This window comes from Sinohyriopsis cumingii, chromosome 1, assembly GCF_028554795.1.
Source record: "Sinohyriopsis cumingii isolate HCF-2022 chromosome 1, ASM2855479v2, whole genome shotgun sequence".
NCBI lineage: Eukaryota > Metazoa > Mollusca > Bivalvia > Unionida > Unionidae > Sinohyriopsis > Sinohyriopsis cumingii.
In genome coordinates this window covers 140,610,292-140,628,722 of record NC_142961.1, presented here as the reverse complement: position 1 = coordinate 140,628,722, position 18,431 = coordinate 140,610,292, and the positions used below count along the sequence as shown (strand labels likewise).

Here is an 18,431-nt window from a genome sequence, read left to right as displayed (position 1 = left end):
TATACCTTCCAGATACTGACCTTAGGTCACAAATTGTATGTTTGCTTGTGAAAAGTATAACTCCAGTTACAGATTTGCTCTGGCATGTCGAGGCATGATGGGGAAATTGATATTGTACATGTTAAAAATACGACGTTGGAAACACAGGAAACATTTAATCAATGTTTTTATATGTATGTAACCATTTTTTTCATGAAATGCACACTTGTAATTGTATTTACAATAATCAATTTATTTCTTGTAGAATAAAGGTCCTAGGCCAATGAAATGTGTATATTGCGCTGCACGTCTTTGAAGCAATCTTCTTGTAGCTGCCCACTGTCAAAATCCGGCCCGGCGAGATCTCATCGTTTGCATCTCACTGCACCTGTACTGCGACAACGATAAAATAAGAACGTTTTAGGATCAAGTCCGCTGTTGTGATATTTGATTTTCTACGATAAGGAAGATGGTTTTGTAGCTAGTAAAATAACTAGTTGTCTGTGACCGAAAATCAAATATTAATCTCACAATAATTATTGACAGCCAACACGTGCAGAAAAAAGAAAAAAAAAATTGCCGTTTGGAAGACATACAAAACTGCCTTAATTTAGAAGCTCGCTGTAACGATAAATTGATAACATTTTCCCCAAAATAATGATATATTTCCCCTGAACTTCTCTATCTATACGAAAAGTGGTATTTTAATTCCTTGGTGGATATGGAGTGTAAATCTTAAGCTAAATTAATTATGTTAGCGGTTTTCCCCAAATTACTCAATATCATTGAATGTGTTTACACAGAATCTGTAGCATTCGCCTTTCATCCTTTCGAGGAGTATGTCTGCTAAATGTTACGTGAAAGGCGTGGTTGTAAAATTATCATAACAGGAAAGGGATGTCAATCTTGACATCCAATTTTCCTTCACAGACTTAAATTTTTACCACCTTTTTGAGAAACCAAGCGCTCATTTTCGTCGTTAATGATACCATAAGTTTAACACAATATCAGTAATCAAAGGAAGATGTTCCTCGACCAACTGCGTCATTATAATGGAGTGAAGACAATTCAGTCGCTAATAAAATCAGGCACGTATATGAGACCATAGGTAAAAGCGATGGAGAAATCGGAAAATCTTTTTTTTTTCATCATAACACAATTTATCCGTTACAGATGCAAGAGACCAAACATAACAGAGTAGTTATGTGACATCATGTAGTGATTTAGTTTTTTCAGTATTGATTTAGACAGTGATTATGTAGCGATTTAGTGATTTCAGTATAGCTACGATGTCGTAGCCTCAACCTGATTTGTTGTGGTTGAGGCTACGAACTGATCCCATATCATGTAATGGAGCAAAAAAATTCGTCACTAAAGTCAGAAAAACAAACAGTGTAGAAATCAAATACATAAGTATAATCACATTGTGAAAGAAATTTGGCTTATTTTGAATTTATTAAGCCCTTACGCGAAAAAATAAATTGGCTTGGTTACTCTAACCTTATCCTGTCCGCCATGACAGATAACGCGAGACTCTCGCCGTGACCCCTTTTCTACGTAAGTCTTGCCAGACCATATTTTGGATTTTCTACGCTATATAATTATCAATTAAGTGCGAATAATCGCTTCTTGGTGGAATTTCAAAGTTGCCGATAAACCGTATTTACTTTTAATGCGCAGAATTTCTGACCCAAACGGCGCCAAAATTTTACTACGATTTGTTTACATTTCCAAAAAAGGCGCCAATGTCCTTATATGGCACACAAACAAACGAGGCTGAGAACGGAAGTAATCATTATTTGAAATAATATGGTGGACGATCTAAACGAAAATATCGGCTAAAAAAGGTAAACGAGATTTTACAACTATTTCTACAATGATTTTCGATACTTCCTGTATAAAATAAGAGGACTACTCAATTTATTGGATTACATGCAAGGAATATGTTTAAAGTTTTATTATTAGGCTAAAGGAGCGCCGGGTGTGAATCACACCCGGCTTGCTCCATTAACACGTATATGCTCATGTTAGTACCCTGTCCACGAGGTACGAGTAAGGGTACTAATATTAGTACTAATTTCAGTATTGATCTACAGAAAGGGATTATATAACATTCTGTAGTGATTTAGTTTTTTTCAGTATTGATTTAGACAGTGATTATGTAGCGATTTAGTGATTTCAGTATTGATCTACAGAGAGTGATTATATAACATTATGTAGCGATTTAGTTTTTTCAGTATTGATTTAGACAGTGATTATGTAGCGATTTAGCGATTTCAGTATTGATCTACAGAGAGTGATTATATAACATTATGTAGCGATTTAGTGATTTCAATATTGATCTACAGAGAGTGATTATATAACATTCTGTAGCGATTTAGTGATTTCAGTATTGATCTACAGAGAGTGATTATATACACAGAGTGACAAACATCTTGTAGTGATTTAGTTATTTCAGTGATGATCAACACAGAGCGAATGTGTGACATCTTTCAGCGATTTAATTATTTCAGTGTTGATTTACCGCGTTTCACAAAATAGGGAAAATGTAATATTTTTAGACCTATTTCAGTCTAAAACCTGTGCTTTTTCTTCCATAACATTTAATAATTGTGATCATCAAATTCCACTTTTGAAATTAAACAATGGCCAATCACAACCTTTATGTGCTAGAATTTATGACAGATTTTTGGGGGACACGCGTTATTAACATCCCTGCTGACAAAATTCATTACACTGCATTTGATTTAGGCATCATATGATACCCATTTTAAAAAATCAGCTTTCTTTCTTTTTGAAGTTGCTTTTAGTAAAAGCATCTACAAGTATACACAGCAGTGACCTTATTTAAATATTCAACATAACTGAACAGATAAAACGAATGATAAAGCGAATGGGCAACTTGTATCCGGGTCCTTTTCCACATGCTGAATTTGTTGCTATTTAACACATACAATGAATAACATTCCAAATAAGGTCAGTGTTTCGCAACGTTACTACACTTTCATGGTAACATTGGAAAAGCTCATTTTAATTTTATGCACGATCAATACAAGAATAAACTTTTCAAACAGTCAAAATTAATAATATGCTCGATTGGTTCTTGAGACAATCCCTGGTATGTGTCCATTATCAAAATCATGCTCCGCGCGATTTCTCCGTTACATCCGGTAGTACAAGTGCGACCACAGCGATCAAGTGAAAATGAATTCAGGTTCAAACAACCGTTATGACATATTACAAGTCTTGAAGAACACGTGCTAAAAGAATGATTTCTGCTGTGTACATCAGCTTTTCTACGACACAGTTTGAACTCCCATAGAGCACATCTGAGCTGGTTTCCAATCAGACTCCAATATTTAATCCGATGAAAATCGCTTTCAGTAACAGAATAAAGAAGTGGCGGCAAGTTCTGCAATATATTCAAGTTACGGAATATTGAATGGTTCCATGGGGATGCGACCAGAAAACCAAAACTGAAAATATTAAAACCATGTAATTATTTCCATCTTTACTGAGGCATTTTACTTTCAAAACAGTTATCATTGAACCGTTAGCGTATATTATGTACGCCTTCCAGCTACGACATGTAACACTGATAAGAGTTTGGCGTTCGTACTGTGTGCGACACCAAAGTTTGTTTAGGTTCTTTTTCTGTTCTCTTTACTTCTTTTCTTTATATACGGAGTCCATTTAAACGTTTCAAATGTTAAATTTTTTGTTAAACTGGTGGAGGAGTCAGGTTTTGCCAGATTGTTCTTACATTGGAGTACGCACATAGGTGTGCCACTGTGTGTGTGGGGGGGGGGGGAGGGGGCGGAAGAGGAGAGAGCATAAGAGACGGATAGAGAAACAGACTCATCCATCAACTGTCCATTAAAATGCAGCAAAATACGCGTTAAGCGGATCTCTTACACTGCTCCATTATCTTGTATAAAATGTGCAAATTTGTGGAAAATATGACTTTTTAGTGACCATTAACTATTCTGTCAAGCTGCTGGAAAGCCCGTACCTCCAGTGTGCAGTTGAAGTTATTGTTTGCTTTGACAATTTGAAGGACTTTAACTACTACAGCTGGAAATTGAAAATGCCATTAGGTAAGGAGCATATGTTTAAGAACATTGGACATGTTGTTATACAGATTCGAGGACGTATTGGGGATGTTGTTATACAGATTCGAGGACGCATTGGACATGTTGTTATACAGATTCGAGGACGCATTGGACATGTTGTTAAACATATTTGAGGACGCATTGGACATGTTGTTATACATATTTGAGGACGCATTGGACATTTTGTTAAACAGATTCGAGGACGCATTGGACATGTTGTTATACAGATTCGAGGACGCATTAGACATGTTATACTTATTTGAGGACGCAAAGAGGATAGCATTTTATGACTTAGAACCAAGCCATGCGTTTAACATTGCAATCATGACAACACAATAAATAAAGGAACGAATACACCAACAGACGAATGAACGAATCAATAAATAAACACATAAATGAACGTTACGGTTTGAAGTTATAAACAGGGTATAATTCTGAGCAGAAAACTGCTTTACGTCAAATGAACGGGCAATGCACTCCGCGTTGTTCAGACAATTATTTACTTCACGTTTTTGTGAATACATGCCATAACATTACTAAAACTTGCAAATCTCAACGTTACTTACATTTATTCCACAAAACTAAAGTTGAGAGGTAACCAGGTAACGGAAGTTGCAAGAAAAATCAGCGGCAGTTCTCGGTGTCGTACAATGGCCTTTCACTATATAATGAATAAAGTTTATTATCATTATCCTGAAATACATTTCCTTCCTGTTCGCTTGTGTAGGTCCGGTCTACGTCACCGTAAAAACTGACCTATAAGTGTCACTTGCATCCTGGTGCCGCTGTATTACGAAAAAGGCCAGTACATACATGTACCATATACGAAATCTTGAATAAGAAACGTTAGCATTACGTTCCTGTTGTTAGTAAAACCAGTGGGTAACATCACCCACCCGAGTGCTGACAGTCCGGATGTTGAAATTTCGAGTTGACTGGTGACTAAGGCTGATAAAATTAGAAAAGTGACACTTAACCATCATTTACTAAATACATGTTTGCTCATTGCTATTTCATAAAACACCAATTTTTGGAGTCAGGTTTCTGCATTCAGATTATCCAATCGACCACTTTGATAGTCTTGACTCACCTCTGTCATATTCTATAAAAAGGCAGGCACACTACAAAATGAATAAAATATTCTGTTCTTGGCGCTGAATTTTATAAGGAATGAGCTCTGTACATTCTTTCATTGCAACAAATAGCATGTTTGAAGTTTGACCTGACTTATAAGCAAGTACAAACTGGAAGTAAATGACCACAACACCTTATCTCAACGACGAAAGCAATTAATCCTGACATTTTATGTTCTAAAGTTACATATATCTCTGCACATACCCATTCACTGCGTGCACTATCGCATTCCCAAAACGGAACGTCTATGTAACACGTATTCCCAAAAAGAACATGTATTAAAAACGCATTCCCAAAACGGAACATGAAACACGCATCCGCAAAAAGGATCATCCATGAAAAAGATCTTTGATTCTTTTATACAATAAGAGATTCCAGGCTTTACTTGCAGAAAACTTTCTCAACATAAATCCGTACTCATCTCAACAATGTGTTCTTCAATAAAACTGAAGTAAAGTGAAATAAATGTACGGCAAGTTAATTTAAGGATTACAACCACACACACACACACACACACACACACACACACAAACAGTTCATAGAAGGGAAATTGCAACGCATCTTTTGAAATTTCTGGCTACCGAGATTCGAATACCTTAGCCAAGTTTTACTTAAAGTTGAGACGTTTTCGGAAACCAGGACCTGATTGTACATTGTTCTTTCTATATAGATGAAGAAAGCAAAGAATAATTTTTGCACAGTACACAATATAGTTTTCATTTGTTCCTACTTTCTTTCTTTCTTCGATCACTGTCATTGTCGTCGTCGCCATCATAATCGGAAATAACAGTGAAATCATTCTCTTGCATAAAGTGTTCAACTTTATAGGTTAAAATAAAGTATTCTTGCTAATATGAAGCCACTATCCGTATCCTTTTTCTTCCTTTATTTCTTTATTTTTTTTTCCTGAACCAATATTGCATAAAATATTGCATTTATAAAAGTACTTTGACTTAAGTTCATACATTGTGATTATTCCCGAGCGACTGACAGGCACCTAATCAATCTCTTATATATTAATGTAACAACATGTGTTCATTGGTAATGTTAATACGTACTTCAATTCATATTTAAAATTCTATAAATACTTTTACTTTTATTTATGTTCATTCTACTTGGCGAGCATCTGGTAAAACATTGAAAGGAAGGAGGTCCTATCGTTCTCCGTGGGTAACATCTTGAGAATAGACTCTAAATTGTTTTCTGATGACTCAACGAGATATTTCAGGCCAAAGACGCAGAGAAGCAGACTATTATCGTAAAAACAAAAAGTATTCCTCACTGACACCTAAGAATTCCCCCAAAACCCCAACCATCGTTGTTTCCATGGCAATATACTGTCGCGCAATCACTAAGCAACAGCTTGTTTAGTCGCATTGCATGTGCCAGAAGAAATATAACAATGTACGTGAGAAAATTTATAAATAGAACATACTGAATATTGTTAAGCGTATAGGATTACATGCTGCGATGGATGTGCAGTTTTGGCATGCATCATAAACACATGATATACATCGCCAAGTGGAGCAGAGTCAATGATCATTAACCAGTTGCAGCCAGCGCGCTGAAGCCCATATCTCTGGAATTCCTGTAACAGTATGCCACGCCATTTCGCTTCCGAAAATCCTCGTGCATTACGGTTTTACATACAAATGTGTCAAATCTTTAAAAAGATAGGCGTATAAAATATGTAAGGAAATTCCATGCACACCTTTTCCAAATACATTAGTATTTTATCGACGAGGTTTCTATTTCTTTCTTTTCTTTTTACAATTCAATATAAACGCATATTTCTGATAGCGGTGATCATTAAATACTTGGTCGTATACATTGTCTTGAGTATTTTACTAACAATAAATATTACAGCCCATAAAACGAATTTAAAATGCATTCACACAGTGTTAAACAGTATTTACACCAATTCAAACATCCCCGGATAACGCTTGTTTGATGCCATACTTCCCCGATATCTAAGCAATAAGGCAAATTTAAGAACACTTTTTTCTAAATACCGATATAATTAGGTCAATTTAAGAGCAACGTATTTTCTAAAATATGTGCGGTGAAAAGCCACGTATACAGACACGTCAATAGATGTATGGATAGATCGATCAATCAAAAACTGTCAGATAGCTAGATCGACAAACATAGCTAAAGCATTCAACTGTTACAACACAAAAAAAAAAAACTGCCTAGAAGTAAGTGATCTAACGTTATCTATATAGCTACCTTCGAAAGACCGGCTTGGTGTTTTACGACACAACAACACTGTGAAGACTATATCGTAACAATTTTTACTCAAAGTTGGGACCTGATTGTACCTTGTTATTTGTACACAAATGAAGAGAGCAAAGAATATTTCTAGCAAAGTACGTCTTTCTTTCTTCCTTCTTTCTTTCTGTCATCACTGTCATTGTCGTCGTCAATATCGTGTCGAGTCCACTGTCGTAAAGAAAACGTCAACGCATTCATGCTGATCCGATGGTGGGAACGAACCTACCCCTTCTGGTTGCGAGTCCAAGGCCTTAATTACCAAGCCACCGCTGATGACGAGAACACTTTAACCGCGCTTTTGAACATCTGTGTCATGATAACATTGAATTATGATATTTTGCTATCGAATGACCCTAATCGTCAAAAGAGATTTTAAAAGCCAATTACTCATATCTTACAAAGCTGTACTGAATCGCAATCGACGAAACCCAAACAGTCGTTGACATAACGTATCGTCCTTCTGTCTACCTGGAACATGTGCAATGTAATTTAAGTCGTGAATCTGTATGTAGTCGTCGGATACCTCCTCGAATCTAACTCCATAAATGGGATAATCACGTTCTTGTAAAAATGAGCCAATACGGGTGATAATACAATTCTTTTATTTAATACGAGGGCAAAGCTTTATCATTTTTCAGCCATTTATAAATTTAATACATTTATCAGAAAAAATATAAATGGGGCGTGTAGTTGTTCCAATCAGTTCACTGCATCATTAATTTAGGTGGAAATTGTTTCCTGATATTCCTGTCATACAAAAAGCTTCTTAAGAATGTGAGTAGTGAAAGGGGTCACCCTAGCGACAATGGGAATTAGCATTACAGAGACCCCTGGGTCACTCTAGCGACAATGGAAATTTAACATGGAGAAAAATCGTGGGTCACTCTAGCGACAAGGGGAATTAACATGGGAAAAAACCCTGGGTCACTCTAGCGACAAGGGAAATTTAACATGGGATTTTTTTTTAAAAATTTTTTTTAAAAAAATTTTTTAAAAAAGGGGTAGGCAATTCAAAGACTATCTCTTTTCGAGAAATATGGCTGGCCCTGAAAAGGGCCTTTGGGTTTTATGTTAATGTATTCATTAACATAAATGGCACCGCATTGGTCTTCTTCTTGTTCTTAGGCTACGTCTCACTGTTGGTCCGTACATCAGCACTCTTTTTAGGCATCCTTGTCTTTCAACGTAGATCCTACGTATCCACAGGCTGGTGTTTGTCCTGTGGACAACGGTCCACTTCGATCGGACATACATGAGCAAGTCTGTCCGAAACATCATGGAAGACACAAGGGTGGATGACTCAACTGTAGTCCACATCTTGAAGCGACGAGAACAGGTGAATCAATGCAGTCAACGGCGCTTATTTATAGGTACAGGTAGGATTGAAACGGATTGAGTTCATTCACCAATCCAAACACGCGTTACAAAATTCAGCCAGCCGCATCCAATCCGAAGAGAGCAGTCTGTGACGTCACGTAGTCAATATAGATCTGCTAGCGCTTGTGTGCAGTCAATCTATGCGACAGTCATTCAACATGACGGAAACTCAGAAAACGATCCATTGGGGTGCACCAGCAGGGGAGACTGCCCAAGGGAACTCGGACTTACTTTCAGAAGAGGTGAATTGGGATTTTGTGGATTTTCTCTCTTCGCAAGAATTTGTTCCGGAACCTGCGTTACCTTCTTCATTACCGCAAGTGGAAAATTTTAGACAGAGACAGAAAGAAGAATTGGAGAAATTTATACAACGACAAAAGGAAGCGGAACAAGCTTTTCTCCTACAGCAACAGCAACAAGAAGAAGAGGTAAGAAAAAAACAACAGCAGCAACAGCAAGAAGAAGTAGCAGCAAAGAAACAAGAGGGTGAAAATCAAACGGTCACGGTACTGTTGGACATTTTAGCGGAGTTAAGAAGTCTGAAACAAATGTATCAGACTTCTTTATCACGACCGAAGAGAATACGACCTTCCCGAGCCAAACACGTCAACCCTGTGACTAAGCCTACCGTACCACCCTTAGTGATTTCAACCCAATCATTATCATCATCATCATCAACATTACGCAGTCCAGAAGTAGGCCTTGGCCGTGGCAAAGGCATAAGGCAGTTAAAGCTGATTGCTTAAACTCACCCCTACACCATGAAGAAAAAGGCCCTTTTCAGGGCCACCCATATTTCTCGAAAAGAAATACAATTTCAATTTGCCAATAACTCAAAAAAAAATAAACCCCACCTATGTTACCCTTATAGTACGTGTCTGTGTATGAGTGCGTGAGTGTAGCTTCTTATTTTAAAATCACAACTCAAAGACTCTTACCTTATATCATTCATTTATTCTTTTCTCCATTTTTTACAATCCAATTCACAATTCACAACACAACACTTGAATCAAAAGTTCATTGATTTCTCCTTGTTTAGCCTCTCTGTTTTTTGAATTTCTTCACCGTTACACTCTTTTCCTCTTCTTCTTTCTCCTCGCTTTCTTCCCTTCTTCTTTTCTTCTCGTGTTTCTTTGCCTCATTTAAATAGAATTGTCTTTTTTCTTCCTCTTCTTCCTCTGAAGAATCCCTCTCTTCTTCTGAAGAATTCCTCTTTTCTTCTGACTCCTCTTGTTTCTTTTTGGGGCAATCTGGAGACCAATGTCCTTTTTCTTTACAATAATAACAGGTATCTTGACTTTTATCCCCTGTTTTTTTTCTTTTTTGACGGTCTGGACACTCTGAAGACCAATGCCCTTTCTTCTGACAGATATAGCAAGTATCTTGACTTTTATCTCTAAAGGAAGGAGAGTAGTCCGTAGGCTGGTCTGAAGAGAATTTTCTAATGACCCCTCGCAAAGCTCTGACGAAACGTTCCATCTGGTTAGTCTCTTCCATCGTTGTGCTCGGCTTGAGAGTGAAATGAATAGTGAAAGGACAAGACACACACCCTTTTTATATACGCTGGTCTGCTATGACTATAAAGTAGTTTATGGTGTTTGAACTTGAGTCATTTGACTTTTTGCTTTCAAGATGAAACGATCCCATTCATTCGAGAAGAAAGAAGAAGAAAGTAAGAGGCAGAAACGTGATCTATCGCCTCGTACCAGGGCTGAAATCTTGGCACAAATTCATGCCAGTGATTTTGAAGAGGACATGAGTGAACCAGAATCAGAACCCTCTAAACCAAGTTCATCACCCTTAGTCAACCCTGAAAAGTATTATTCCATTCGAGAGACGGAAAAGCGCTCCTCTAGAAAATTTAGAACTACGGCTTACAAATACACGGTGAAGTTTAAAGATTTCAAGGCTGAAGTGCCGTTAGAGAAAGCAGAAGTGTTCATCACCGAGGTGTGGGATTCTTTGCTCACTGCACTCAAGCGACAATGTCAACCCAAAGAAGACGATCGCTTGAGACTTTCCATACAACACGACGGTTTGAAATCCCCTGTTTGGATCGAGTTTAGCACCCCTGCAGAATTGACTGCTTCCAAAGTCATGGACAAGATTCAACACGTACAACAATCTAATGATCAGTTTGACATCACCGATGGTAAAGCTACACTGGACATGACGCACGTCTCTCCTCCTCAAGGGACAGGACGCAAAAAGATGTTATTGGTGGACGACCTTCGCAACACCAAAACAAGTCTCGTCCGAATTCACAACCCTCAAGACCAGATGTGTTTAGCCCGTGCCATCGTGGTGGGACGAACCTATGCCAACAAGAACGACACGGTAGAATGGAAAAGAACCTGGAAAACTATTCAACGTTCCGACCGAGCCAAACAACGAAATGAAGCAGAACTCCTGTTACAACAAGCCGGACTGTCCAAAGACACACCCTGCGGCATTCCCGAGATGCAAAAATTGCAAGATGCCCTAGCTCCACGATACACCTTGAAAGTGCACCCTCAAGAAGTGCGCGGACCTCTGTTGTTTCGAGGCCAAGACTTTAAGGACGGAAAATACATTCATGTCTATTATCACGATGAACATTTCGATACCATTACCAGTATCACTGGATTCCTGCGATATGTTTATTATTGTGAGAAATGTGACTATGGTTATAATAATCGAGAGCAACACAAACATTGTGGATGGAAATGCTCAGGATGTTTGGCCTCTCCACCCTGTCTGAGCGAAGAACCAGTGCCTTGTTCAACTTGTCTGCGCACGTTTGTCAGCCCTACCTGTTACCAACAACATTTGAAGACGCAAGGTTCACAGAAGAAATGCGCTTGTCAACTGCTGAGATTGTGCCCTACGTGTGGACAAGGCATACGTACCAATAATACCAAGGCACACGTATGTTCAGGAAAGAAAAAATGTCACATTTGTCACCACATCGTGGACTTGGAACACGAATGTTACGTGCAGAAATACCAACCCCCACCAGAGAAAGAGGATGGTCACAAGAAGAAAGGCAATTTCATCTTTTTCGATTTCGAATGCATACAAGAAACCGGCATTCACATTCCTAATTTCTGCGTGGCTCATCGAGCGTGCGAGAAGTGCATTCAAGAACCTATCTTCAGTCATTGCCCTCACTGCAGCAAGATTCCCGGAGGGCGTGAAAAAATCTTTCGGGGACCAAACACGTTAGCCGATTTTGCCCAATGGGTCTTAGACCCCGTCGACAAGACATGGAGCCAAAAGGACATCGAACGTTACCGAGATTGTCATCGCCATGCCACGGTGATGGCTCACAATTTCTCCGGATACGATGGACAGTTTCTTCTCAGATACTATACGGAACAAGGCACCGAGCGTCCTAAAGTGACTTTGAACGGAGCCAAAATCATTTTCATGCAAGTGGGACAAGTACAGTTTAAAGATTCGATGAGCTATTTGGCCATGCCTTTGAGTCGAATGCCTAAAACGTTTGGAATGACAGAAATGGCTAAAGGGTACTTTCCACACTTTTTCAATACGGAAGCCAACCAACACGCCGTTCTACCCCATTTACCAGAGGCTCACTATTACGACCCCGACAACATGCGTACCGAACAACGAGAAGCTTTCTACGCTTGGTACCAGATTCACGCCTCGGACCCTTTCGACTTTCAGGAAGAAATGCTAAAGTATTGTCGTTCCGACGTGGACATTTTACGGCGTTGCTGTGGAAAATTTCGAGAACTGTTCATGGAACACGGAGGGGTCGATCCTTTGAAAGAAGCTTGCACCATTGCCAAAGCGTGTTCCTTAGTGTATCGACAACGATTCATGCCTGAAAAGACCGTGGCTGTCATCAGTCCTCAAACGACCCACTTTGTCAAACGTCAATACTCGGTCAAAGCCCTACGCTGGTTACATTACTTGTGCGACAAGGAAGACAAGTGGATTCAGCATGCCCGCAACGGAGGAGGCGAAAAGACCATCGGAACGTATTCGGTCGATGGCTGGGACTTAGAAAACCCCAAGATCGTGTACGAGTTTAACGGTTGCTTATTTCACGGATGTCCCGTCTGTTACCCTGATCGTAGCACTAAAAATCAGTTTTTACAACGAACCATGGAAGACTTGTACCAGGACACTTGTCAGCGACGCCTAAAGTTGGAACAGGAAGGATACCAAGTGGTGGAAATGTGGGAACACGAGTACGATCACCGTACGAAAACCGATCCCGAGTTTAAACGCCTCGTGGAAAGTTACCAGTTCATGGACCCGCTGAACCCGAGGGATAGTTTGTACGGAGGAAGGACCAATGCCACCTGTTTGCTGTACCAAGCCGACGAAGAGAAAGGAGAAGAAATCAAATACTTGGACGTGTGTTCGCTGTATCCCTACGTGTGCAAATATTGTCGCTTTCCTGTAGGGCACCCGCAATTGCTGACGGAACACATCGACCTGAAAAACATTCGACAATACGAAGGCTTGATCAAGTGTAAAGTTTTGCCTCCCACGAACCTGTACCATCCCGTCTTACCTCACCATTGTCAAGGCAAACTGATGTTTCCCTTGTGCCGTACTTGTGCCGAAACGTGCAACCAAGACCAACCTTGTCAGCACAGCCAGGAAGAACGGGCCTTGACGGGAACCTGGGTCAGCGTAGAATTGTTCAAAGCTCTGGACATGGGATACCAACTGTTAGAAGTGTACGAAATTTGCCACTTTCCCAAGACACAACAATACCACAAGGGTGATCCCAGTCAGAAAGGCATTTTCGCCGACTACGTGGATGCCTTTTTGAAACTGAAGCAAGAAGCCAGCGGCTATCCTTCCTGGTGTCACACTCCCGAAGACCAAATACAATTCAAAGAGAAATACTACGAACAAGAAGGCATCACTTTAGACCACATCGAGAAAAACGAAGGCAGGCGATCGTTTGCCAAAGTGATGTTAAATTGCTTGTGGGGTAAAATGGCACAACGACCGTGTTTACCCAAGACGGAATATTTGACAGAACCTTCCCGCTACTTCCAGATGATTCACGACAAAACCAAATACATGAAACACGTGGACGTCGTTCGAGAGAATTTGATCTTGGTCAATTACGAAGAAGATCTGGACTTTGTACAAGACGACCCTTTTGGAAATGTCATCATTGCGGCTTACGTGACAGCCCATGCTCGCTTAAAATTGTACGAAGCTTTAGAACTGTTAGAAGAACGCGTCCTGTACTTTGACACGGACAGTTGCATTTACATCCATCACCCGATTCAACATCACCCTAGCATCGAAGGAGACCGTTTAGGAGCCTGGACAGACGAGCATCCCGACGACAAGATTCTAAGTTTCGTCAGTGGCGGTCCCAAAAATTACGGCTACGAATACCGTGACAAACAAGGAGAATTACACACGACGTGCAAAGTGAAAGGACTGACTCTGAATTATCGTACCAGTCGTGTGGTCAACTTTGGGGTATTGAAAGAAGCCTTGCAATCGGGAGAGGATGGAAACTTTAAAGTGACCACTTACCAACCGAACAAGATTGTACGTTTACCCACTCACCACATCGTCAGTCGGCCCTTGGAAAAAGTCTATCAAATCGTGTACCAGAAGCGAGTTCGACTTCCCAATCATTTCACCTTACCGTACGGTCACACCGGTATTGGTCTGTATATAAAAAAGGAACCCTAGGCAAGACCGATAGTTCATTGTGACTACCAAGACCGAGCGAACAAGATGAATACTTTGAAAAAGACATCGTTTCAGTTTGGGGATTGTAAAAAAGTTGTATCTTCCTCTAGTGTGACTAATACTGGATGGATAAGACCCATGCATTGCGACGGAAAATGTCCGGAAGGAAACTGCGATTGTCCATGTGGTTACCATTGTAATTGCGTAACGGAGTTTGCAGACGAGTGCGATTGTGAGCCTTGCGATGGATACGATGCTGTACCTTGTGACCTGAGCGATGCCGTAAAGCATCATGGGAACTTTAGTACCCCTACCCCTATCATGGAAAGTGATGCTGTGCGTGTCAGACCTGTGGGATGCGAAAGTGATGCTGCTCGTCCTCTTGGACATTTTACTGGGTTTCGTTTTAAAGGGGAATGTCCACCTTCACGTCTACCCCCTTACGGATGTCATCCAGCCCTGAGCAAACTCCTACCTATGTCACTCAACCCTCATCGAAACGAACCTGTGAAAAACGAATATTCGTTTCCTGTGCGTTCGTCGGAATACTGCGACTTTGAAAATCGTCTTCAATCGTTCAAAGGAAAATGGCCAAAGTATCTGGGAGGACCGACCCCCGAAGAATTAGCCAGAGCCGGATTTTTCTACTTGGGCGAAGGAGATAAAGTCAAGTGCTTCAGTTGCGGTGTGTCACTTCACCACTGGGAACCGCAAGATTCGGCCTACGTTGAACATGCTCGATGGTCACCGAATTGTCATTACTTACCCTTAGTGGGACCGAGACATTGAAGTAACTTCTTACCATAATCATTTGTTCATGGATACTTTACAAGAGAACATTCGTGCTTTGCCTGTGGAGTTGAGAGAACGCATTTATCGAGAGCTGGTCAAAATACAAGTGAAACGTAAAGAACAATTGCATCCGTTACGTCACCGGTGTTTGAACCACTGGTACCTGAAGGCTATACAAGGACTGATTCAATTGAAAGTGTTCCATTGGACAGACATTAATCAACGATCCTCTAGTTTTAGAAAGGATTGGTTTGGTATGGACGATTGTAGTTACATCATTGTAAACGTACTGCATCGAATTCCAGAGGAAGAGTTAACGAATTACCAACATCTTGAACACAATGTCAACTTAGTGAAAGAGGAAACTTCTGAACGAATTGTAATGTGTAGATTAGTGACTCAACGATTTAAATTCGACACTGAAGTGAAACCATGTTTGTGCAAAGAGTACATTTCTTGTGTCAGACCAAAGAGGATTTAGTATAACCTATTCATGGATACTTTACAAGAGAACATTCGTGCTTTGCCTGTGGAGTTGAGAGAACGCATTTACCGAAAGCTGGTGAAAATACAAGTGAAACGTAAAGAACAATTGCATCCGTTACGTCACCAGATCTTTAACCACTGGTACCTGAAGGGTATAAGAGAACTGATTCGTCAGAAATTGTTTCAGTGGTCAGACCTTGTTCAATACTTCCAGGCCCCCGATGATTCACGTGTTGATCATTTTGGTTACTTCGAGATTCACCTAGAGCAACCCATTGAGGAAGACGAGGTAAAGGATTACCAACATATTTTACGTGGAATCTACTTAGCGGAAGAGGAAACTTCTAATCGAACTCTGACGTTTCGGTTACAGTATGCAAGATTTACATTCCCCACTGGAGAACGAAGATCACTGGCTAGAAAGTACGTGTATTCTTTTCGAAACAAAGAGACTATAAAAACAGGCAGTTATGCCACGACTTATGTCGTATGTCATCCAACAGATTCCGTGGAAGGAACTCAATGACCATATTCAAACCGTGGATCATTACCATCGATTATTACAAGAACTTTATCCATTCAATTTGGGACGACAAGTGGTGTGTGTCTTAGTGACTTGTTTTCTGGGATTTCGTTTACCAGCCGATTCTTTGTGGACTCTTTACGATCAGTACTTACCACCTCCATGGCCTTAAATGGTCACGAAAAACTCCTTTTGCTCAAAGCCTTGCGATTTCATCTGGATACTTCTCGACCTCAACAGGAAAAAAAGATTCGTCAACTTTTAGCTACCCAAGACGTGTATGACGATGTGTGTGTAGCTTGTGACTTACATCCCCATTGGACAGATGTTCGTGACTGGAAAAAGGGGGGTTTTGAGGCTTGGACCCAAGAAGTGGCCCAGTATGCACAAGAGTTGTTCAAGGAAAAAAGTTACTTTTCAACCTGTGTTAGTGACGGTGCCAGAAGAACCCGTCACCGAGAACAACCACTCGCTTCAGGACAGGACTGTCATGGACATGCCTGAAAGGTCATTCCGGGAGGACACTTGTGTGACAATACCTCATGTAGAGACTGTAAGAACATTACACACTGTCCCTAGGACATCTTGGTTAACCAAAACATGTTGTACAGACACTTGTTTATATTCCACTTTGATCGCTTTGCTGTGTTTTATATTCCTGTACATCACTATTTGGGTTGTATGTATTTTTGTCTTTCGTGTTCATATTTGAAACATTCAATAAACGTGTTCTGAAAAAAGTATATAAACTCTTGTCTTGTCTGTTTTCGTGTCACAAGTGACATTCCTGACACTATGGCTACCTCTGCTGTCTCTGCTCCCTCTTCCTCCACTTTCAAAGTCATCGACGAACACTTAGATCGTGCCAGTTGGGAGGCTTTGTATCTTCGCCATCCCTTTAACATGCTCATTGCTGGACCTAGCGGTTCAGGCAAAACCGAATTCGTCAAACGTTTGATCGAACATAAACATCATTTGATCGATCGGCCCCCTCAACGGATCGTGTGGTGTTACAAAGAGTGGCAATCGGCGTACAGCCTCTTGCGTGAAAGTCAAGGCGATTCCATCGTGTTTGTGGAAGGCATTCCTAAAGAAGACGATGGCATCGTCTCTGACTCCCGTCTAACCCATTTGGTCATTTTTGACGACATGTTAGGAGAAGACGAAGAAGAAATTAAATTGTGGTTTACGCGCAAAGGGCATCACCGTAATGCCAGTGTCGTTTACATCACCCAAAATTTGTTTCAACAAAGTAAAGCCCATCGCACCATCAGTCTCAATGCGCATTACGTGGTTTTGTTTAAAAGCCCTCGAGATAAATCGCAAGTGCAAGTCTTAGCCAAACAGTTAGGAACGCCTTGGCTGACTCAGGCGTACGACGATGCCACTCAAACGCCACACGCCTATTTACTCGTCGATTTGAAACCTACGACCCCCGAGGATTTGCGATTTCGTACCCACTTGTTTCACCACTGGTGCCAAGACGGAGGGCCTGTCCTGTACACGTCTCCGTCCTCGACTTCATTTCACTCCTCCCATGAAAAAAATCTATAAAAACCTCAGACCCTTTTTCGTCTGTCTCACACAGTGTGAACATGACGTCCCTTCAGTCGCATCTTCCCGTCAAATTGATTCGTGCCTTGTATGGCATCAGCCGAGAAAAAGATCCACAAACACGAGCCCGTGTCTTAGAAGCTAGTCTCAAAGAAGTCTTACGATGGTTCACGGTGACGGCACGTCAATTACTCCAAGGAATCATTCAGATTCCTCATCAAACCCAACGCTTTTTCGATCGAAACAAAGTCGCTTTGGTCCAACTGGCCGATCCCCGCATCGACACTCAAACCAAAAAACAAATCATTTTGAAACCTGGAGGGAGCGGTACTCTAGGAGGGGTCATCATTCGCTCACTCTTAAGATGGGATCCTAATGCCCCCAAAGTTATCCCCAAGACAAAAGTCCAACGAAGCCCCAAGAAGAAAAAGAAAACGACCAGGTCCCCAAGAAGAATAACTTCTCCAGTGGCGGGACCCTCCTCTTACCAGACACCACCACCATCACCCCGGAAAAAG

General features: G+C 40.6%; 1 long non-coding RNA gene across 3 annotated transcripts in view; it reads right to left on the bottom strand.

The window, feature by feature from the left end:
• Window positions 1-18,431, bottom strand: part of LOC149808019 (uncharacterized) — a 222,550-nt gene that overhangs the window by 103,243 nt on the left and 100,876 nt on the right. The window contains exon 3 of one of the 3 annotated variants that reach the window (XR_016423876.1): window positions 136-367. The exons of 1 other annotated variant lie outside the window; for it this stretch is intronic. This is a non-coding gene — a long non-coding RNA (uncharacterized LOC149808019). Of the gene's footprint in view, window positions 1-135; window positions 373-18,431 lie in introns of those variants that run through there. One more of the 3 variants, XR_016423867.1, reaches the window with a different exon arrangement.